Raw genomic sequence first — 24,924 nt, forward strand, 5'->3', positions numbered from 1 at the left:
GTGTATATCATAACATAGCTATACACAAACTAAAAACAAGGTAAATCAACACACATACACAGTGCCATGCACTCATATACATATATTACTTACATGTGCATATTTTTCACACGATGAACATATTGACTTATACATCTCTAAAGCTTTGTGACTACTTACTTTCATTTCTGTACCAAACACGACTTTTAGTAAAGAATCCTTACTGATTGAAAATAATTGTCCTTAAAAATGTTCGCAAAAAATATAAAATTGTTATAACAGGCGTTCAGTACGTAATGTAATGGTCTAATTTTTCATATAAGTAAAACAACGAAAACTGGCACAGTTGTTAGTTTGTTTTCTAGATAAGAACATCATAGAGTTACACATTTCTTGCATCTTTTAAATCAGAAATCAAGTACATCATCTGGCAAAGGCGTTTCTTCCAAAAACACTTTCAGACTTCAAAATATGAAAATCGGATTGGGCAAGGTGAGACAAAGTGTATGGCAGTGGAGATGTTTCCTGATCTGGCTTCCACATACCCTGTACTAGTCATGCGTTTTTTTTGCGATCTGATAGATAGTCAAGCATGGATATTCAAAAAAGGTTCACAATGGCTAACAGTTGTCTCATTAATGATAGATGGAAGGCAATAAGACCAAGGTTATGCTGTTACAGATTTCATGGCATATTGGAATTCACAATGTCAACGTTTTACAAGAATATGATGTGACATCGTTTCTTTTAATTTCATAAAGTTTTCTATAGTATGTCCTGTGGTGTGCCTGATTACAAGAATAGAACTGTCCACTGCGTGACACTTGACATGCTCCATTTCACACATAATTTCAAACACTTGTAAATCAGGAACAACAAGTTCAGAGTTGTACTTTGCCATATGTGGCAAAGTACAACTCTTAACAGAGATATAAATCATTGCATATGCAACATTTCTACTAGATCAAACAGAAGTGAGTCAGGGGCATTACTTATTGAACATTAATCGTATTCAAAAAATCTTTCACATTAAAGATTTGTATGAAAATAACAATGATAAAAGGGTAAAACATGAATTATATATTTAAACATGAAAACTTGGTATAAAATAGACGTTTTATTGAAATATATTAATTAAAAAACTAGTAAGACCTAAGTTCTTTTGGGTGATTTTAAAGATTTACATGAACATAAAACCTTTTTTAGGAAAATTATTAACAAAATCAAAGTATCATATGTGTTTCTTATGTTTTTGCGTGAGTGAATAACAGTTTTTTAAGAATAAAACACACATAACAAGAATATGGTTTTTAACTTTTTCAACATTTTATCATTTTAGTTCTCACTGTGGATGGACGTGTAAGAAGAAAGCATGCTATATATGTAGTCGTGTGCAACTCAACTTGAAAGAGTGTTGAGTTTTTGAGTTTGAAGTTTGGAAACAAGTGTCGAGTTTTGGAATTGGAAATTTTGGCAACAAATTGTCGAATTTATCTGATAAATATTTATCTTACATTTTAGTTAGTCTGAACAGATCCTCACATAATTTTTTTAGAATATATAGATATTTATAGACAGTAATTATCCATTGATAGACAGTTATCGCTTCATTGCAAACGTTCGCTATTCTAGAAATTGTGTAAATATTCCTTACGATTTTTCATTAAACCAGTTAGTATATGTCATACATTTTCCCCTTTCTTTCAATTTTCATCAGTCGAAGTTCTCAGAAATCAACGGGATCCCTACATGGGTCTCACATCTAACTCTATATGAAATGCATAGATACTGACTGTTCTATTAAAGTTCTTTTGTCTTCTGTATGTTTTTGCATATGGCACAACAAATGTTCCTTCTATGCAAAGAACCACATGCGTAAAAAGAATGTGGTTTGGCTAATTTTAATTAAAATTTTTCATTTAAGCTAGTGATATCGCACCCTACCGGATGCCAGGCATTCACCCTTTATCTCATACCTTTTCAGCAAACAATCATTTTAAGATTCTAACTCAGTTTTTGAGCAATTGTTTGAATCTCTCTTGCACTTGGTTCACCAAGTATATTTGTTAGGTAGTTTTTAATTTTTTTGTTTAATTTCAGTTGCTCCTATAATTACTGAAATAGAGATTGTTGAAAAATTCCACTGTGTTTCACGTCGTACATAAACCTGGTATTCTGTTATTTTGATTCTGACTCTTTAGCCCAGTGTTGTTGAAGACATTAACTTCTAAGGTTGTGCCTTCTCGTCTCATCTAGTTATGTCAGGTTTAACAGCTCTGTTTCAAGGCACATAGCTTTAGGAATCACAGTCATAACGGATGGTGTATAACATGTCCAACTGCTGTTCCCATGACTTGCTGCAGCATTCAATAGTCAACATGTTATAGATCGTCATGTCGATATATTTACACATTCCATTGTATAATAGCCATCCCCTTGAAGAACCTAACAGCTCGATAGCAAATCGCTCATCCTCAATATTTCTGTGTATTTCAAACTTATATAGTATTTGTAAAGTAGACCTGATTAAAATGGTTGGCCACTTGCGTAAAAGAGGTTGTTCTTCTGGCTCGTTTCATAAGGCTGCAATACAATGTTGAGATATGGGTATTGGAAGATTATCAGATACTGTTTCTTGTATGTGTTTTCATATAATGCATCAAATCTCACATCTGTGCAAACAATTTTTCTTATCTTTTTAGCATCCATGCTATAAATTTTACCTCCCTTCAAAAGAAGAAATATATAATTAACAAGAATGTGTTTTTTCTGTTTAAATTTTCTTATCACTTTGTTTTTTCTGGGGATGCAGCATTCTACTGGATGCCAAACATTCTCCCATAAATAAAGTTGCTCCAAACGAAACATCTTTTAAGATGCTAACCTCCCTTCAAGTGCAATTGTTTGTATTTATTTTGCAAGGGGTTCACTGAGTATATTTGCCAGATAGTTTTTGAAAATTTTTCATTAGCTTGGGTGAAAGGTATGACTGCTACATTCATAAGATTGCAGTTTCTTTTATTTCGTACATAAATTCTTGGTATTTTGTTATTTTCTCCTTCTCTGCTCTGTTAAGACCAGCATCATTAGTAATGCATTCTTCAACTAAGGTTTCCATATTCTTCTTCTTGTCCCATATCACTATGTCTGGCTTAATAGCCACATTTTCTAGCTATGTAGGACGTTCGTACTAATAGTGGATGGTGTATGACTTATTTCAAACTGTTTTTGCTACTACATTAGATATTAAGGATTTTATAGTTTTTCTAGTGGAGATATTTTTATCCCGTGTGTGTATTCATGTGAATCAACAAAGTTGACTTCTGTGCAAAAGAAGAACCACATACTTCACAAGAATGTGATCTCTCTTTCATATGTATTTTCACATGACGCAACAAAGCTGACTTCCATGCAAAAGAAGAACCACATACTTCACAAGAATGTGGTTTCTCTCCTGTATGTGTTTTCATATGACTCGACAAGTATGACTTCTGTGCAAAAGAAGATCCACATACTTCACAAGAATGTGGTTTCTCTCCTGTATGCGTTTTTATATGATTCAACAAAGTTGACTTCTGTGCAAAAAAATAACCACATACTTCACAATAATGTGGTTTCTCTCCTGTATGTGTTTTCATATGATTCAACAAATGTGACTTCTGTGCAAAAGAAGAACCACATACTTCACAAGGATGTGATCTCTCTCCCGTATGTATTTTCACATGACGCAACAAAGCTGCCTTCCATGCAAAAGAAGAACCACATACTTCACAAAAATGTGGTTTCTCTCCTGTATGTGTTTTCATATGATTCAACAAGCATGACTTCTGTGCAAAAGAAGAACCACATACTTCACAAGAATGTGGTTTCTCTCCTGTATGTGTTTTCATATGATTCAACAAAGTTGACTTCTGTACAAAAAAATTACCACATACTTCACAAGAATGTGGTTTCTCTCCTGTATGTGTTTTCACATGACGCAACAAAGCTGATTTCCATGCAAAAGAAGAACCACATACTTCACAAGTATGTGGTTTCTCTCCTGTATGTGTTTTCATATGACTCAACAAGTATGACTTCTGTGCAAAAGTAGAACCACATACTTCACAAGAATGTGGTTTGTCCCCGGTATGTGTTTTCATATGACTCAACAAAGTTGACTTCTGTGCAAAAGACGAACCACATACTTTACAAGAATGTGGTTTTAATCCCGTATGTCTTTTCATATGACTTATCAAATATGACTTCTGTGCAAAAGAAGAACCATATACTTCACATGAATGTGGTTTCTCTCCCGTATGTATTTTCATATGACGCAACAAATTTGACTTCAATGCAAAAGAAGAACCACATACTTCACATGAATGCGGTTTCTCTCCCGTATGTGTTTTCATATGACTCAGCAAATTTGACTTCCATGCAAAAATAGATCCACATACTTCACAATAATGTGGTTTATTTCCTGTATGTGTTTTCATATGATACAACAAATATGATTTCTGTGCAAAAGAAGAACCACATACTTCACAAGAATGTGGTTTTAATCCCGTATGTGTTGTCATATGATTCAACAAAGTTGACTTCTGTGCAAAAGAAGAACCACATACTTCACATGAATGTGCTTTCTCTCCTGTATGTGTTTTTATATGATTCAACAAAGTTGACTTCTGTGCAAAAGAGGAACCACATACTTCACATGAATGTTGTTTGTCAGCCATGTTAGATATATTCCATAAAATATATTTGTAATGTAGTGTATGATGATAACCAGGCTGTTATATTTTTACTTTAGAAAATTTATGTAAAGAAACGTATAATTATAAATTTAAATCACCAATGAAGAAAGCTCTTTCTTACCCATTAATTTCTTTTCATTGTTGCAAAGTCTGAAAATATAAAATAAATTATATACATTATATTTCATGTGGTAAACTTGAATTTCTCATGTTGATTTTTATTAAACATATCCAAAATATCTATTATTAATGAAATTAAAAATAGAAAATTAGTATAGTTTTATGCGATACTGGTCAGTTAACAAAATTAACTTTTTTTTATATAGATTCCTGATTATTGTTTATTGAAAGTCGTTTATCATATTTAATTTTTTTATTATTGTTTGTTTAAAACCTAAAGTTAATCTGACGCTTGTGCACTTTACGGTGCCCAGAAAACTCGTCTCGGGGAAAACTCGTCTCCGGAAAACCCGTACCCGGAAAACTCGTACCCGACCACCCCCTTTTTGCTAGGTAGGAAAACTGGTCTCTTATTGAATAAATATCGATTGAAAACACGTTTTAAAACTATATCTACATCAGTATTTTTTTTTAATTTTCGGACATTTTTTGTTCAAAATTATGTACAATGTAATGTCGAGTGCGCTGCTGCATTACTTGTTATTTCTTTTTAACTAAATAAACTCTTTAAAAGAAGTTTAAACACCAAAACTTACAAAGCTAGGTAGAAAACGAAAACTTAGAAAAATGAATTTAATTTTTTTAAAGCAGTAAACCAGTAAAAATATTATTCTTTTTTTTAAATATTATGGGATGATGTGCATTTACCTAAAAATATACAAAGTTAGTTTCTTTTGGAGGTGGGGGGGCTCGTTTTAAAACTATATCTACCTTAGTATTTTCTTTAATTTTCTATTTTGGAGCAATTATCGAGAATCTTAAGACGTGATCTTCTTATGTCGGACATTTTTTGTTCATAAGTAACACTTGACATTATTTTTTTTTTAACTAAATAAACTCATTAAAATAAGTTGACGGACCAAAAACTTTCAAAGCTAGGTAGAAAACGAAAACTTAGAAAAATTAATTAAACAATAAACAAGTAAAAATATTAATTAAACAGTAAACAAGTAAAAATATATATTTTTTTAATATTATGGGATGTGTATTCTCTTTTAAAGATACATCTTTTCAAGAATGGTCATAAAATGTGTTTTCAATCGATATTTATTCAATAAGGGACCAGTTTTCCTACCTACCAAAAGGGGACGAGTTTTCCGGAGACGAGTTTTCTGGAGACGAATTTTCCGGAGACTAGTTTTCTGAGAAAGAGTTTTCCTAAATTCGCAGTTTACACATTAAAAATAAAGATATTGAAAAAGAACGATATTTTCTTTTTTTGGTCTCTGTAAAGTTTGTTTCCAACTCCCCCCAAAACTTTAAATGACGTCTTTTAAAAGTTTTTGGTGGTGCTGAAAACAAATATCACATTTAAATTCGGGCCAGATAAGTAGTTTTCATGATATGAAGAAATTAATTTTTACCAAAAGTGAGGGACTTTTCTATATAAGTTTAACCTATAATTAGCACCCACTTTCTGTCCACCACCTAGTAATTTCTCATATCATAAAACAAATTTAACTGATATTCGTTTTCAGCATCCCCGAAAATCGGCGCTGTGTGTTTTACTAAGAGATTCGTTCATTTTTTCATCTAATACATCAGGACGCTAATTATGCTGTCAGTAAGTTTACAAAAATATACTTTTGTTTTTCGTTCTTTTTTTTATTATAGAACTTTTCTTTTTTCCTTATAGAACCTGTATAGTTGTTTACAGGTGGTTCTGCAGTTTAATATTTCACAAAAATTCTCTTTACGTTAGATTGCAATGGATGGCTGGTGGTTTTGTAGCCCCCCCCATATAAACAGAATTTGTATGAAATATAAAACGATTCTTCTCCTCGGTTTATGTTACTTACCGAAAATAGGGTAAGTGAACTACAGAAGCACCTGTTAAAAACTATACAAGTTCTATAATTGACACAAAAAAAAAACGAAAAACAAAAGTATATTTTTGTAAACCGCTAATGTAAACTTACTGACAACATAATTAGCGTCCTGAATTACGGAAAAAATGAACGAATCTCTTAGTAAAAAAGACGCCGGTTTTCGGGGGTTCTGAAAACGAATATCACAGTCAAATGTGTTTTTGGTGGTTAGAAGTGGGTGCTCATTTTACGTTGAGTTTTTATAGGAAAGTGATCTCCGCCTTTTTGAAAAAGTAATTCTTCATATCATGAAAACTACTCATCTGCCCCAAATTTAACTGTGATATTCGTTTTCAGCACCACCGAAAACCTATGGAAGTCGTCATTTTAAAGTGTTTTGCGAAATTGGAAAGAAACTTGACATTGACCTTTTTTATATATAGATTTCTGATTATTTTGTGTTTGCGTTTGTTAGTCTATGCGGAAAAAATTACACGTGAAAAAAAAAGTTATAATGAAAAATGTATTCACAGCCGCTTCAGAAATTGAGAAATTCAACTACATTGAGAAGTTAAATAAATTCCTTGTAAAAATCGTTTGAAAGATAAATATTAGTTTTCTTGAAATATTTCAAAGATAATTAGTAAAGTCTTAAGATAATGAATTAAAAAAATACAACTTGCTTGTACCAAAAATTAGCCCCCAGCCCCCGCCCCCGTAAAAAAGCAAGAAATTAGTACAATCAAACAACGCATCCGTATTTGTCTAAATTAATAAGTCTTCAAAATAAATTAATCATTATTAAAAATAATACCAGTTTTCAGTTATTTTTCTTAATAAACCTGATTTTAAATTTATATATATATATATATATATATATATATATATATAATAAAAATTACAATTAAATTTGTCAAAATGGATTTTGGCCTTTTGTTGCGAGCCAGGATATAAATATCCTAATGAATGGAAAGAAGGAAACAAAAACTCAATTGCTGGATAAAATAAATATGTCGTTTATTTACTGTTGAAAAATGAATGTTTTAGGTGTAACTCGTGTTCATGTCCGCGCGTGGAAAAAGGAGTGAGTAATGTAGTGGAAATGGGAATGACAGCCCAGCGTGTGTAGACAAAGAAAAAATAGAGGGTTGACATCAGTAAAGATGCGCGCACATGTCTGGTTGATTGATCAAAGCAAAAGGGAAAAAAGAGTGATAAAGTCAATCCAATTCATGGAGAGAGAAAGCGTATAAAGTGTACGTACTGTCTGTTAGCTCTTGTCCCACACAGTACCAGGTGGCGGAGGCGCGCAGGCGCGCGCGCCCCAAAAAGGGCGAATGGTTCATCGACCACTCAACTCGGAAGGCCAGTTGATAAAGGAAAGAAACGTTTTGTCTCTTGCTTTTATAGTTGTTTCTGGTGGTCATTTGCGCATGTGTGGATTTCTTTGATAGGGGAAGTGACGTTGCCCATGTGTGCGTATGCGTGCGCATATATGTGCACGTTAGCATGTGTGTGTATGCACGTGAATGTGAGTGTATGTACGTGAACATGAATATATCTACGTGTGTGTACATGTTTATGTGCGCGTATGTGTATGACAAGAAAAATCGCTTAAGATGTGAACGCGTGTTTTTGTGCATGACTAGAAGGCCTCGTACACTTTGGATTATTTTGGACTATCTTCAAATTACGGGATTTCCTTGCATTTTACTTGTGCAAATGGAAATTCAATTAACTTTCTTGAAGTTATATTTTTGGATTTTACCGTCATTGGATTATTTACCTTTCACCAGACTAGCAATTCAGGTGTAATCACCTTTTTCTTCACCATATTCCCTCTGCTTCACTTTTTTTGTTATCACGTAAGATCTTTGACTTACTTGCTGTTTCATCAAATACTTTTGTATGCAAAATCCGATCCCGCATTGTGCTAATTCCTACCCTCTGATGAGAAGGAAAGTATTTCTTCGAAACTCCGCGGATTAAGGACTATCCACTTATTAAGTGTTTCCTTTTCAGATTAAATATGTTTTTAACTCTTTTTCAAAGTGTTTTATAACATGTTTTATTAACTGTTAGCTCGTATATATATATATATATATATATATATATATATATATATATATATATATATATATATATATATATATACTGTTTCAGGATTATAAAAAATATATATATATACTGATTCAGGATTATAAAAAAATCTTACCCTGATGTTTACACCAGCATTCATACAAGAAAATATTATAATATTACATTTTATATTTTTGTTATAATTTTATCATTAAAACCACATTAAACATTTTTATAATTACATTGTTTTTTTTTATATTGAATGAATACTGTCTGTTTTAATGTTCCTGAAATATTTAAAACATTTTTTATTGTTATCTATAATGCTTTATTTTTATATAAAAAGCAAACAGGTGTACATGAGTTATTTTTTGTTTTTAGTTCTAAAAACTTTAGCTTTAGTAAAAGTGTTTTGGTTTACAAAAAATAATACATTTACACTAAAATTTTAAAAAAATGACGAGTTCAGTATATTCTGTGATGGTTAATAAATACTGGAAATTTTATAAAAATTTCTTTATTTTTATGAATTTTCTAATGAAGGGAGGGGTCAGAATGTTTATGTATTTTGGGGATCGGTCATTCATTTTGCACGTACTTCAGTTTAACTCATGTGAGCCCACCATCGAATTACAGACTTCTGCTGATAAAGCTTTCTCCATTTTTCCACATACTTTTCGTTGTACCCCCTCCCGTATCAACCAGTATACCAATCACACAATGATTATCGTACAATACTCTATTGTAGATTGTGAATATAAAATGGCCGACTTGGATGCTGTTATGGTTGCAGAGCACCTGATGACACATGCGATCATTCACAGTGCAGCTGCCACCATCGGAGCAGTTGCTGCAAGTGTAGATTTAGAGACTTTGTCGCTGCAACCAAAATAACAGCAAATGACCTGTCGTTCAACTGCTAGATGAATCCCTACACAAGATCCTGACTCACACTGCGGGCAGCTCAAAATCATGCACTAAACATGAAGCAGCTGTTTTGACACAGTGTGTGTAATTCAGCTATATCGGACAGTGCAACAAATTTGAACCTGGACCATCATCTCTACAGTCAGCTATCCGACGTGTGAACCAAACAAACCTCACGGTCACCATCCAACCAGTGCTCCTCACCCCCCCATAAATGCCGTTCTTTGACGACATCACATCTGTTTCCAGTCATGAGGAACACATTCCTCATCTGCCACCATTATCTGATCTCAGCCGCACCATCATCTCCTCCATACAACACCAATGTGCAAGAGTCTCTTCAGAACTGTTCTATCATCCATCAACCCGATACTATCGATCACTTGGGACAGAGTTCGGGTCGCGATCAACAGAGATGAAAACATGATGACGCTTGTTGAGATTATCGAATCTGGAATGCTAGAATCGCGCAGTGCATTACCCTTGTCCTTGTTTTTGTGTTGACCAGCAGTTTCGTGAGGACCAGCACTTTCGTGAGGACTTTTACACGGTTGACAGTGTCGTATACAAGCAGCATATTGTTATCTCTGAGACAGGACGCCATTCTGCGATGTTGAGAGCTGAAACTTCCATCTCCTGGCCTCGGTCACCTCGGCTGCCATGGCCATCTGAAACAACTGCAATCACTACAAGCAGCTCACCACCGACACCACCTGCCTCTCCAGCATATGCATTTCAGTGTGTATGTGCTGACTTCTTCCACTACAAAGGTATCAACTACTTAGTCATTGTTGACAGATACTCCAATTGGCCCATAGTTGGAAGAACCTCATGTGGGGCATCTGCTCTAATAGACGCTCCCCGCTATAAAGAATGTCCACCCTATTTTTTGTTAACAGCTTTTCAAGGCAAATCTTATTTTAAAATTTACGAAAGTGTTTCTACATGTTTTTAAAATGTTTGTACTTATGATCCTCTGTTCTTTCCTATCCCTTCCCTGCTTCCAAACTTATGATCATCTGTTCTTTCCTACCCCTTCCCTGCTACCAAACTTATGATCCTCTGTCTTTCCTACCCCTTCCCTGCTACCAAACTTATGATCCTCTGTTCTTTCCTACCCCTTTCCTGCTACCAAACTTATGATCCTCTGTTCCTTCCCTGTTACCAAACTTGAAAAAGTATTTACGATTTCCTGTCTAATTGATCACTCTCGGGTGTGAAAACTAACACCCTCTCTATCAGCTCTGTCTTCTTCATTGCAATAACGTCCAATAACCCGTACCAGACCTTATTATACTCCTACCGAGAGTTGACAAAAATTTTGTGGTAAGCAAACCCACGCACACAGCATCGAAACAACCTGTGCACTTGTGTTCTGTCCTGCTTGTATTCTTCATTGCAGCGTCCAATAACCCGTACCAGACCTTATTACACTCCTACCGAGAGTTGACAAAAAGTTTGTGGTAAGCAAACCCATACACACCACAAAATACCACATCGAAACCACAAGCTCTCCTGTGTTCTCACGCCCACAGCGCCTCCCTGCTAATAAACTTAAGGGAGTGAAGGCAGAATTCAACCATATACCGAAAAACATATATGGGAAGATTAAATGAAGTATATGTTTCGTTTCATGAATTCATTATCCCAGGCATTATCAACTTATTTCCGATCACAAATTTTATATTACTTATTGTGTGAAGTATGGCGAGGGTAGTAAGAAGTCTTTTTACAACTTGATTAATTTTACATTGTTAGGAGCTTAGTTCTGAATAAGAATTGATTGTGTTTTATTTATGCCGTAGAATGCATATAAACAAATCATCATTTTGTGGTAGCATTTCAGTGTAGTGTGTGTTCTGTCGTTTTTTGAAAGCTAGAAGGTTTTAACTATATATTAGCTATAAACATGAATTACATTCAACTACAAAATTATTACCAAGGAGTTTCTTACGGTGATTAAATTTTATTTGGTGTATGGATGAGCGTGCTATATTTGAGGATTGCAGAATAAACTTAGCACAATACCTACATATACTTTGTAGGGGTGATTAATTCCATTTGTCATTTCCAAAAGGAAGTTACTTCTCACAGGAACGTGTTAACTCAAAATATTTCTAAAACTGCTTTAAAAAGGGAAAATATCACCCTTAATGCTATACATTTGAACAGTACGCCCATAACAATTTTGTTAATTTGTATGAATTTTAGCGAGGGTTAGAGTCGTACATCTCAGGATTACATGTCGGCAAATAGAAATATGCCGCGCTGCAGATTGAATAATTGGAAGTTCTGTGCCCTAGATAAATGCATGAGAAATTCAAGTGTCGGCAAACGGAAATGAGGGGATAAAAGTTTTCAGGCTGAAATCTGAATTGGCAAGCAAGACAGGCAAAATGACTGGTTGTCTGCGTCTCTTACTTATCATCCTTAAGACTAAGAAAGGAAAACTGATTAAGAAGTAATTAGTTAATTATATATTAGTCTCTCCTCTCATGAACAATTTCTTTTTAAATAAAATTTTTTAAACTAGCAAATATTTATTGTATTATACTACAGTGAGGGCCAGAGGTCAAGAACCACAAGAATATAACGGCAAGTCAGGGACAGTATTTAAATCGACTATAAAACAAAGACCTTGATCATTTCAAGGCAAAAACGCAAGAGAGAAAAATAAAACGTTCATGAAAAGACTGTGTACGAAGTTTGGTTTAATATTAAAATGTTACATTAAGTGTAATTAAAAAAGTATATACTAGTGCCCTGAAAAACAAAATCGGATTTTTTCAAATCTGGTTGAGCTGAAATTACTCAAAAAGTGTATATCATAACATAGCTATACACAAACTAAAAAACAAGGTAAATCAACACACATACACAGTGCCATGCACTCATATACATATATTACTTTCATTTCTGTACCAAACACGACTTTTAATAAAGAATCCTTACTGATTGAAAATAATTGTCCTTAAAAATGTTCGCAAAAAATATAAAATTGTTATGACAGGCGTTCAGTACGTAATGCCGTGGTCGAATTTTTCATACAAGTAAAACAACGAAAACTGGCACAGTTGTTAGTTTGTTTTCTAGATAAGAACATCATAGAGTTACACATTTCTTGCATCTTTTAAATCAGAATCAAGCTGCATCATCTGGCAAAGGCGTTCCTTTCAAAAACAACTTTCAGACTTCAAAATATGAAAATCGCATGGGGCAAGGTGAGACAAAGTGTATGGCAGAGGATTTCATAGACATCTGCACTTCAGATCTCGAACAATGTGTGTTGTGGATTGGAGTCATATCTTGCAGGGGAGATATTTCTTGATCTGGCCCCTGCTCTGGATTTTTATAGCTTTAATATATTTTCTGAAATTTGAAGCGTAATAAGCTCCTGTAAATTGTAAATACCGGTTTAAGACACCTAGAGTTAATACTTTTTCAGTACAGTATGGTAATCAACGTGGTCTTGCTTTTGGAAAGTTATCAGCAACCTATGAATCCATCAGATAATTTCCACAGACCCTACACTAGTAATGAGATTTATAGCGATCTGACAAATAGTCCAGCATATATCTTCAAAAACGTTTCACAATGGCTAACAGTTGTCTCATTAATGACAGATGGAAGGCAATAATACCTAGGTACTGCTGTTACAGATTTCATGACATATTGGAATTCACAATGTCAACGTTTTACAAGAATATGATGTGACATGGTTTCTTTTAAGTTCATCACATTTTCTATAGTATGTCCTGTGGTGTGCCTGATTACAAAAATAGAACTGATCACTGCATGACACTTGACATGCTCCATTTCACACATAATTTCAAAGACTTGTAAATCAGGAACAACTAGTTCAGAGTTGTACTTTGCCATATGTGGCAAAGTACAACTCTGAACAGAAATATAAATCATTGCATATGCAACATTTCTACAAGATCAAACAGAAGTGTCAGGGGCATTACTTATTGAACGTTAATCGTATTAAAAAAAATCTTTCACAATAAAGATTTGTATGAAATTAACAATGATAAAAGGTTAAAACATGAATTATATATTTAAACATGAAAACTTGGTATAAAATAGACGTTTTATTGAAATATATTAATTAAAAAATAAAGGTCAAAAACTAGTAAGACATGACCTAAGTTCTTTTGGGTGGTTTTAAAGATTTACATAAGAATAAAACTTTTTTTAAGAAAATTATTAACAAAATCAAAGTATCATATTTGTTTCTCATGTTTTTGCGTGAGTGAATAACAGTTTTTTAAGAATAAAACACACATAACAAGAATATGGTTTTTAACTTTTTTAACGTTTTATCATTTTAGTTCTCACTGTGGATGGACGTGTAAGAAGAAAGCATGCTATATATGTAGTCGTATGCAACTCAACTTGAAAGAGTGTTGAGTTTTTGAGTTTGAAGTTTGGAAACAAGTGTCGAGTTTTGGAATTGGAAATTTTGGCAACAAATTGTCGAATTTATCTGATAAATATTTATCTTACATTTTAGTTAGTCTGAAGAGATCCTCACATAATTTTTTAAGAATATATAGATATTTATAGACAGTAATTATCCATTGATAGACAGTTATCGCTTCATTGCAAACGTTCGCTATTCTAGAAATTGTGTAAATATTCCTTAGGATTTTTCATTAAACCAGTTAGTATATGTCATACATTTTCCCCTTTCTTTCAATTTTCATCAGTCGAAGTTCTTAGAAATCAACGGGATCCCTACATGGGTCTCACATCTAACTCTATATGAAATGCATAGATACTGACTGTTCTATTAAAGTTCTTTTGTCTTCTGTATGTTTTTGCATATGGCACAACAAATGTTCCTTCTATGCAAAGAACCACATGCGTAAAAAGAATGTGGTTTGGCTAATTTTAATTAAAATTTTTCATTTAAGCTAGTGATATCGCACCCTACTGGATACCAGGCATTCACCCTTTATCTCATACATTTTCAGCAAACAATCATTTTAAGATTCTAACTCAGTTTTTGAGCAATTGTTTGAATCTCTCTTGCACTTGGTTCACCAAGTATATTTGTTAGGTAGTTTTTAAATTTTTTTGTTTAATTTCAGTTGCTCCTATAATTACTGAAATAGAGATTATTGAAAAATTCCACTGTGTTTCACGTCGTACATAAACCTGGTATTCTGTTATTTTTATTCTGACTCTTTAGCCCAGTGTTGTTGAAGACATTAACTTCTAAGGTTGTGCCTTCTTGTCTCATCTTGTTATGTCAGGTTTAACAGCTCTGTTTCAAGGCACATAGCTTTAGGAATCACAGTCATAGCGGATGGTGTATAACATGTCCAACTGCTGTTCCCATGACTTGCTGCAGCATTCAATAGTCAACATGTTATAGATCGTCATGTCGATATATTTACACATTCCATTGTATAATAGCCATCCCCTTGAAGAACCTAGCAGCTCGATAGCAAATCGCTCATCCTCAATATTTCTGTGTATTTCAAACTTATATAGTATTTGTAAAGTAGACCTGATTAAAATGGTTGGCCACTTGCGTAAAAGAGGTTGTTCTTCTGGCTCGTTTCATAATGCTGCAATACAATGTTGAGATATGGGTATTGGAAGATTATCAGATACTGTTTCTTGTATGTGTTTTCATATAATGCATCAAATCTCACATCTGTGCAAACAATTTTCTTATCTTTTTAGCATCCATGCTATAAATTTTACCTCCCTTCAAAAGAAGAAACATATAATTAACAAGAATGTGTTTTTTCTGTTTAAATTTTCTTATCACTTTGTTTTTTCTGGGGATGCAGCATTCTACTTGATGCCAAACATTCTCCCATTAATAAGGTTGCTCCAACCGAAACATCTTTTAAGATCCTAACCTCCCTTCAAGTGCTATTGTTTGTATTTATTTTGCAAGGGGTTCACTGAGTATATTTGCCAGATAGTTTTTGAAAATTTTTCATTAGCTTGGGTGAAAGGTATGACTGCTACATTCATAAGATTCCAGTTTCTTTTATTTCGTACATAAATTCTTGGTATTTTGTTATTTTCTCCTTCTCTGCTCTGTTAAGACCAGCATCATTAGTAATGCATTCTTCAACTAAGGTTGCCATATTCTTCTTCTTGTCCCATATCACTATGTCTGGCTTAATAGCCACATTTTCAAGCTATGTAGGACGTTCGTACTAATAGTGGGTGGTGTATGACTTATTTCAAACTGTTTTTGCTACTACATTAGATATTAAGGATTTTACAGTTTTTCTAGTGGAGATATTTTTATCCCGTGTGTGTATTCATGTGCATCAACAAAGTTGACTTCTGTGCAAAAGAAGAACCACATACTTCACAAGGATGTGATCTCTCTCCCATATGTATTTTCACATGACGCAACAAAGCTGACTTCCATGCAAAAGAAGAACCACATACTTCACAAAAATGTGGTTTCTCTCCTGTATGTGTTTTCATATGACTCACGAAGTATGACTTCTGTGCAAAAGAAGAACCACATACTTCACAAGAATGTGGTTTTTCTCCTGTATGTTTTTTCATATGACTCAACAAAGTTGACTTCTGTGCAAAAAAATAACCACATACTTTACAAGAATGTGGTTTCTCTCCTGTATGTGTTTTCATATGACTCAACAAATGTGACTTCTGTGCAAAAGAAGAACCACATACTTCACAAGAATGTGATCTCTCTCCCGTATGTATTTTCACATGACGCAACAAAGCTGACTTCCATGCAAAAGAAGAACCACATACTTCACAAAAATGTGGTTTCTCTCCTGTATGTGTTTTCATATGATTGAACAAATATGACTTCTGTGCAAAAGAAGAACCACATACTTCACAAGAATGTGGTTTCTCTCCTGTATGTGTTTTCATATGATTCAACAAAGTTGACTTCTGTGCAAAAAAATAACCACATACTTCACATGAATGTGGTTTCTCTCCTGTATGTGTTTTCACATGACGCAACAAAGCTGAATTCCATGCAAAAGAAGAACCACATACTTCACAAGTATGTGGTTTCTCTCCTGTATGTGTTTTCATATGACTCGACAAATATGACTTTTGTGCAAAAGAAGAACCACACATTTCACAAGAATGTGGTTTCTCTCCTATATGTGTTTTCATATGACTCAGCAAAGTTGACTTCTTTGCAAAAGAAGAACCACATACTTTACAAGAATGTGGTTTCTCTCCCGTATGTCTTTTCATATGACTTAACAAATATGACTTCCATGCAAAAGAAGAACCACATACTTCACATGAATGTGGTTTCTCTCCCGTATGTGTTTTCATGTGACTCAACAAATTTGACTTCCATGCAAAAATAGAACCACATACTTCACAATAATGTGGTTTGTTTCCTGTATGTGTTTTCATATGATACAACAAATATGATTTCCGTGCAAAAGAAGAACCACATACTTCACAAGAATGTGGTTTTAATCCCGTATGTGTTGTCGTATGATTCAACAAAGTTGTCTTCTGTGCGAAAGAAGAACCACATACTTCACATGAATGTGGTTTCTCTCCCGTATGTGTTTTTATATGATTCAACAAAGTTGACGTCTGTGCAAAAGAGGAACCACATACTTCACATGAATGGGGTTTGTCAGCCATGTTAGATATATTCCATAAAATATATATGTAATGTAGTGTATTATGATAACCAGGCTATTATATTTTTCTCAATAAAATTTATGTAAAGAAATGTATAATTATAAATTTAAATCACCAATGAAGAAAGCTCCTTCTTATCCATTAATTTCTTTTCATTGTTGCAAATTCTGAAAATATAAAATAAATTTGATACATTATATTTCATGTGGTAAACTTGAGTTTCTCATGTTGATTTTTATTAAAATATACCCAAAATATCTATTATTAATGAGATTAAAAATAGAAAATTAGTATAGTTTTATGCGATACTGGTCAGTTAATAAAATTAATGCGTTTTAATATCAAATATTTAATTACAAATCTTTACGTTTCTTCAATTTAGAGATTAAAATTAATTTTTCATATTATTTCGATTCTTCAGAATACTGTTCTCATCTTGGGTGTTATTTTCTATCTTACTTCCGATCTTGCTTAGGTGTATTTTGTCTTGGACTTCTGTTTCGTTCACTTTCATGGCTCTTGTGGGCTTCGATGTTGTTTGGCTGTGGAATTATATATATATATATATATATATATATATATATATATATATATATACATATATATATATATATATATACATATATATATATATATATATATATATATATATATATATATATATATATATATATATATATATATAGTCCTGGTCAAAATCCTAAGCCCACTTAAGAAAATAAGCCTTTACGAATTTTTAATCTAACAAATGGTTGAAAACATTTTCCAAAAAGAAAATATGATAGAAAAAAAGAAATCTGCTTAATTCGAACCCTTAACCCTGATCTAATAATTATTTTTTTTTAAAAACAAACATTACTTTCTTAAGTGGTAGTATGATTTTGACCTGGACTATATATATATATATATATATATATATATATATATATATAATGGCATAAAATAGTTCGCACTTATCATTTTTTCAAATGCTGCAAATTACAGCTAAATTCAATGTAACAGTTTAAAAGTCCAATACCTCATTTGAGTCATCTTTTATTCCTCTATAACTTTACCTGTTCATATTTGATTTTTTACTGAAGTATCCTAGTGTTCACATCAATTTAAAAAATAAAAAATAACTTCAAATTAAGAAGGCATAAAGAAACTCTGCACTATAGAAAATTGTATTTAATATAATTTTAGAATATTACTGCAACACAAATATATCATGAACACAATGAACTAGTTAATATTTAGTGGTATAGCCCTTCTGCAATTTTACAACTGCAATCTTTTTGGCATTCCTTGAATTAGTCTTCCTTGAAAAAGCATCGCATTTCACTGTGAGTTGCGTGAATGGAAGCATTATCCTACATAAAGTTTGGATTATCATCCAAATTTCGGCTAAAGTAGGGTAGAAAATGCTCAGTCAATAATTAATGTATTTGGTCGAATGAATTCAACCTTGCAAGCGAACTATAGGCACTAATACTGAACCTCAACCACCTTGTAGCGTTGAAACTGTGCACCCAGGATTAAATTCTTCATTCTCTCTTCGACTGCCGTAGTGTCTTTAATCAGTGCCTTGCATATTGGATTTTCGTTCATTGCTAAAAATCACTATCGAATGATATGAAGTGTCATGATCTTCAATGCATCTGACAGAATCCAACGGCACTTTCTGTTCTTTACAGTAATTATTTCTTTCTGTTTGGTATAATCTTTCCACATATTACAGCTTTTCAATATTTTTCTAACCCTACTCTTAGTGAATGACATGGCTCACATTTTTATAATGTTCCACATTTACATGGAATCACTTAGTCATGATTTTCCATAAGCATCTGTACATGAACATATTCCTGGAGACTCAAATGACGCTTGAATACTCTCGTGTCTAGCTCTCTGGTCGAAGGTTTCTCTTAAATTTTCCAGCTCATTTTGATATGTATTGTTATTATTACAGATTGATTTTGCTTGATGTTGTAGGAAATAAACTATTACATTGTTTAGATTATATAGATTGTGAGAATTGACTGGCTACATATTTAAAGATATTAAGAAATATTTGGCTGTTATGAAAGTCTTTTTATGATGTTAACCTCACGTGGCATCACATGACTTGAAAAGTAAAAGAAAAGAATTTAATTCTTGATAAAGCATGAAGGTGCACACATGCAAACGCACGCATTACAGTCGAGGGTGAGCACAAAAAGCAGATCCTACATATAGTCAATGACAGCGGAACATATATTTCATTTATTGCAGTTTTTTACCAGTTATTCTAACAAATATTAAGGGAGCCTGGACGAATTGTAAACATACGACAAAGAAGAGTCCTGTGAGCTTGAGGAAAGCAAAAAATAAAACAATAATTTCTTAACTCTCCTGTTTCTGCTCGAAAAAACAACAAATATATATATATATATATATATATATATATATATATATATGTGTGTGTGTGTGAGATGCACATAAGATAAAAAAATACCAACGAGTCACATTGAGAACGGGTTGCCAAATCGCTAAGTGTAGAGTATCTTGTAAAATTACTGTGATTATCATGCTTGATGAACAAAAGAATTAAATCCCCGAGAGGGATGATAGACAGCTTAAAAATGAAGCTTGCAGATATTGTTATACTGGCTTATTCCAATCCTGAGAAAGGCTACAGACTGTACACGATCAGAGGCAGTATAGAGGTTTTAAAACCAATTTACTTCTTATGCCATAAACTTAATGATATGCAGACAAGTTTACCGACTATACAAAAAGAAGCATACACGATACACTTCATAATTACACAATGGTCTTAATAAGTTGAATGAATGTTTTCATAATATGAAGGTCACCATCTAGAATAGTACAATACAGAGGTGGGCTTTGAAGGAGAAGGAAAATGTTTGTGTGGATCTCTTGTTATGCACCATGGATTTGAGCAGAGACGATGACGTTCCCTACTCAGATAAACTCAGATCAATAGAATTCGCATCATATAAGAAGGTTAAAGGATCATCAGTATTGCACGAACATCATATGTTATTGGGTTTTGATTTAATTAGAGAATAAGAGGCAGATAACGAAATTTTTAGATTTAAAGATGCAGATGATGAATGGTAAATCGTCTAAAATGAAACAAAAACGTTTATGTCTAAAAGATAGTTTATTACTTATTGCAACCCGATGATGAACAATTGTTAACGTTATATGTACCACAGCATATGGTCACAACACACACACACACATATATATATATATATATATATATATATATATATATAATTTACATTACATAAGCAAAAATATTTCTGACCGTGTTTATGAATACGTAGGCAAATGTATTCCATGCCAAACTAGAAACATAAACAAGCAAAAACCTTGAATAAATTTGTTTCCTTTTCCTTTTGCAAAACTAGCAATGGATATTTCTGGCCCCTACCTTACAGTTTTGCGTAACCAATATATATTGATGTTCATCGATATGTATAGTGGTTTGCGGGAGGTTTTTCCAATCTTTTACAAGAAGGCTGAAACAGTGGTTTATCTGCTGTTGGTTGAAATTTTTCCCAGATTCGGGGCACCACTTTAGTTGTTAACAGAAAATGTAAACAAATTGATGAAGAAGGTATTGTAGGACCTCAACATACATCATGTGAGCACATCATTTTATCACCCCAAACTAACGGCAAAGTAGAACGTTTTAGTGAAAAGTTGGGAACAATGAACTCTCATGGGATATATACATTAACTAAATGTTGGCGGTTGTCAGATTCAATGTGAGTGAAATGACGAAATTCTCATCAGGCTCTCCAATAGATACATGATCTTGTCAGTACATAATAACACGAGATCACTCTACAAGAGATTTGAATGTACACAGTTTTAATACATCGATCCCTCTTATTGAAACTACTAGGCGAGAATAAAAACATTTAAAGAAAGGAAAAAATGAAAATTAATATAAAAAAAGCTAAAATAAAAAAGGCTACATTTTCAAAATTGGCTGAAAAAGTCGATGTTTCCAAAATGGGGGATCGATTTACTAGAACTTTGTATTAGAAACAGAGCACAACTTAAAAATTGTAAGTATTGAATTTTTTGGGGGTTATCTGGTTGATTAGTGACAAGTACACAGGAGCATACTACTTCCATGCATGTGTCGAGCGTTTTGTTTTTTACTTTAGACCAGTGAAAATCATTTAAAATTCATATTTTTTTTTTCATTGTAAACCATAAAGAAGTTGTACTGGTCAATGTCTAGAATCTTTCAACCCCCCCCAAAAAAAACCTCCCCCCCCCCAAAAAAAAACTTTTATGATTACCATTTTATAAGTTTTCGGGGGGTGATGAAACCGAATATATGCTTTAATAGTGGCACAGAAAAATAATATGAAAAATGTACTTTTTTAAAAAGTACGGTATCACATTTCATTAAAAATTTAACGCAAAATAAGCACCCATTTTATGGCCACCTAGTGAGTTGAGGTAAAAGTTATTTTTCTAATTTCATATTTTAATAAAGCCAGAGGACATTAAAGAACAGAAAAAGAGAAAAATCTGTATACAGATATGTGTCATTCCTTATGTTATCAGGGGTGACCATTTCTGTATGTGCAAGCATATGGATATTTTTGCACAAAGTAGTTTTCTGATCAGGCAGTGTTATTTCTTATGTTATCAGTAGTGGCCAATTGTTTACATTGTGAAATATTCGAAAAACGACTTGTTTGCGATAAAGTTTAATCGGATATTCGTTTTCAGCATACAAAAAAACAATAGAAGTCTTCATGTTAAAGGTAATAGTTAAGGTTGAAAGTAAGTAAAAATGTAAAAAAAACGGCTTCCAGGCAGCACCCCCCACAAAAAATTATCACCGTGTGGCCTGTGAGTGCTATTTGGTGCTAGTGCACTTATTGATCTGTGCTATTTTTTAAATAGTATTTCCAAGTTTAATTAAAGTTTTATGATATCTGTTTTTATTAAATTGTAATGTTAAATTACATAATAGGTAAAAAAACACCCTCCTCTCCCCATGTTAAGAATGGCTTTCTAAAAATAACATTATTTCAGCATGGACCTAATAAGTGCACTAGTACCGCTCATTTTACATTACATTTATATATAAAAAAAGTGATCCCCACTTTTGGAAAAAGTAATTTCCTCATATCATGAAATCTAATTCACTTTTGAATTATATATTCGTTTTCAGCACATCCGAAAAACTACAAAAGTTTTTATTGTAAAGATTTTTTGGATTTTTTTTATCGTTGTTTTTTGTGTTGTAGTATTGAAAATAAAATAACAGATTAATGATAATAATTCACTGAGAAAATAGAAAAAAGATGAAAACAAAAACCATTAAACAATGAAAAACATTTAAGATTTATGATTACCATTTTATAAGTTTTCGTGGGGGGGGGGTGAAACCGAATATATGCTTTAACAGTGGCACAGAAAAATAATATGAAAAATGTACTTTTTTTAAAAAGTACGATATCACTTTTCATTAAAAATTTAACGCAAAATAAGCACCCATTTTATGGCCACCTAGTGAGTTGAGGTAAAAATTATTTTTCTAATTTCATATTTTAATAAAGCCCGAGTAGATTAAAGAACAGAAAAAAAAGAAAAATATGTATAGAGATATGTGTCATTCCTTATGTTATTAGTGGTGACCATTTCTGTATGTGCAAGCATATGCATATTTTTGCACAAAGTAGTTTTCTGATCAGGCAGTGTTATTTCTAATGTTATCATTAGTGGCCAATTGTTTACATTGTGAAATATTCGAAAAACGACTTGTTTGCGATAAAGTTTAATGGGATATTCGTTTTCAGCATACAAAAAAACAATAGAAGTCTTCATGTTAAAGGTAATTGTTAAGGTCGAAAGTAAGTAAAAACTTTATCGCAAACAAGTCGTGGAAAGTAAGTAAAAATGAAAAAAAAACAGCTTTCAGGCAGCACCCCCCACAAAAAAATTATCACCGTGTGGCCTGAAAGTGGGTGCTATTTGGTGCTAGTGCACTTACTGATCTGCACTATTTTTTAAATAGTATTTCCAAGTTTAATTAAAGTGTTATGATATCTGTTTTTATTAAATTGTAATGTTAAATTACAGCATAGGTACAAGACACCCTCCTCTCCCCATGTTAAGAATGGCTTTCTAAAAATAACATTATTTCAGCATGGACCAATAAGTGCACTAGTACCGCTCATTTTACATTAAATTTATATATAGAAAAAAGTGATCCCCACTTTTGGAAAAAGTAATTTCCTCATATCATGAAATCTAATTCACTTTTGAAGCATATATTCGTTTTCGGCACATCCGAAAAACTATAAAAGTTTTTATTGTAAAGATTTTTTGGATTTTTTTTTTATCGTTGTTTTTTGTTTAAGTATTGAAAATAAAATAACAGATTAATGATAATAATCCACTGAAACAAGGAAAAACATTTACTATTTATATTTGTTGTTTTTTTCGAGCAGAAACAGGAGGGGTAAGAAATTATTGTTTTATTTTTTTGCTTTCCTCAAGCTTACAGGACTCTTCTTTGTCGTATGCTTACAATTCGTCCAGGCTCCCTTAATATTTGTTAGAATAAGTGGTAAAAAAACTGCAGTAAATTATAAAATTATTTTTTCTTTAGTAAACAAAAAAAAACATTAGTTAAAACTATTTAAAAATTATAAAATTATTTTTTCTTTAGTAAACGATAAAGAAGTTATTTCTTATGTTCAAGTAAATATTGAAAACAAAAAAACAATCAACAGCGAAAAACTTTCAACAATAAATCAACATTTTCATTAGGATTATTCGTTTAGTAAATGTAGTTATCTCCCTTACATTTTTAACGTATTCTGCAAATGCGCAAAAATCGATACAAAATTCATGTAGTAATACTTACGTTTTTGTTTTATAATCTGCTTTCGATTAACTTTATCTGCTTTTATAAAGGAAACGATTTTACAAATGTGATTGACTTTACAAGCTCAAGATAACATTCAAGATGACGAACGAAAGAGCAAGTTCGCAGAAAACAAAATTGATGAGGAAAAATAAAAAAAGAAATCATTTCGAAATAGAGCCGATCAATTTGGTGAATATCACGGATAAAATTTGTATTATTTTATTTAATATTTACATGAGAAAGAACAGATTACAGGTTTCATCTTTATTAATTCTCTAATTCGTTGCACGTGCAAATTAATGGCGGAAACTGATAGTTTTTTAAGTCGTCTTTTCGTATTTTTATTTATTTATTTATTTATTAGATTCCTGTTTTTTTTTTAATTATGTTTGAAACATTTAAGCTTAAATTTAATTTGATGCTTGTGCAGTTTACTAAACACATTAAAAATGAAGATATTAAAAAAAAAACTTACTTAATATCTATACGAGAAAAAAAGAAAATACATTGAAAAAGAACAATAGTTAATATATATTAGTCTTAAAATATTGATTAAAAAAATACACCTTGTTTAGGCAAAAAATAAAAAAAATAATAATTAGTACAATCAATCAACGCATCCGTATTTCTCTAAATCAATAATTAACAAATAATAATAAATTACTCCTTATTAAAACTATTACCATTTTTC

General features: G+C 32.4%; 1 long non-coding RNA gene across 1 annotated transcript; it reads right to left on the reverse strand.

Moving 5' to 3' along the window:
• Positions 1-13,788: 13,788 nt before the first annotated feature.
• Positions 13,789-24,332, reverse strand: LOC145270507 (uncharacterized). Its single transcript, XR_013865407.1, has 2 exons — positions 24,231-24,332; positions 13,789-17,505 (listed from the first exon to the last, which is right to left on the reverse strand). It is a non-coding gene; the product is annotated as an uncharacterized LOC145270507 (long non-coding RNA).
• Positions 24,333-24,924: the final 592 nt, after the last annotated feature.

Source organism: Euprymna scolopes, chromosome 46, assembly GCF_053919585.1.
Source record: "Euprymna scolopes isolate OS-2025 chromosome 46, ASM5391958v1, whole genome shotgun sequence".
Taxonomy (NCBI): domain Eukaryota; kingdom Metazoa; phylum Mollusca; class Cephalopoda; order Sepiida; family Sepiolidae; genus Euprymna; species Euprymna scolopes.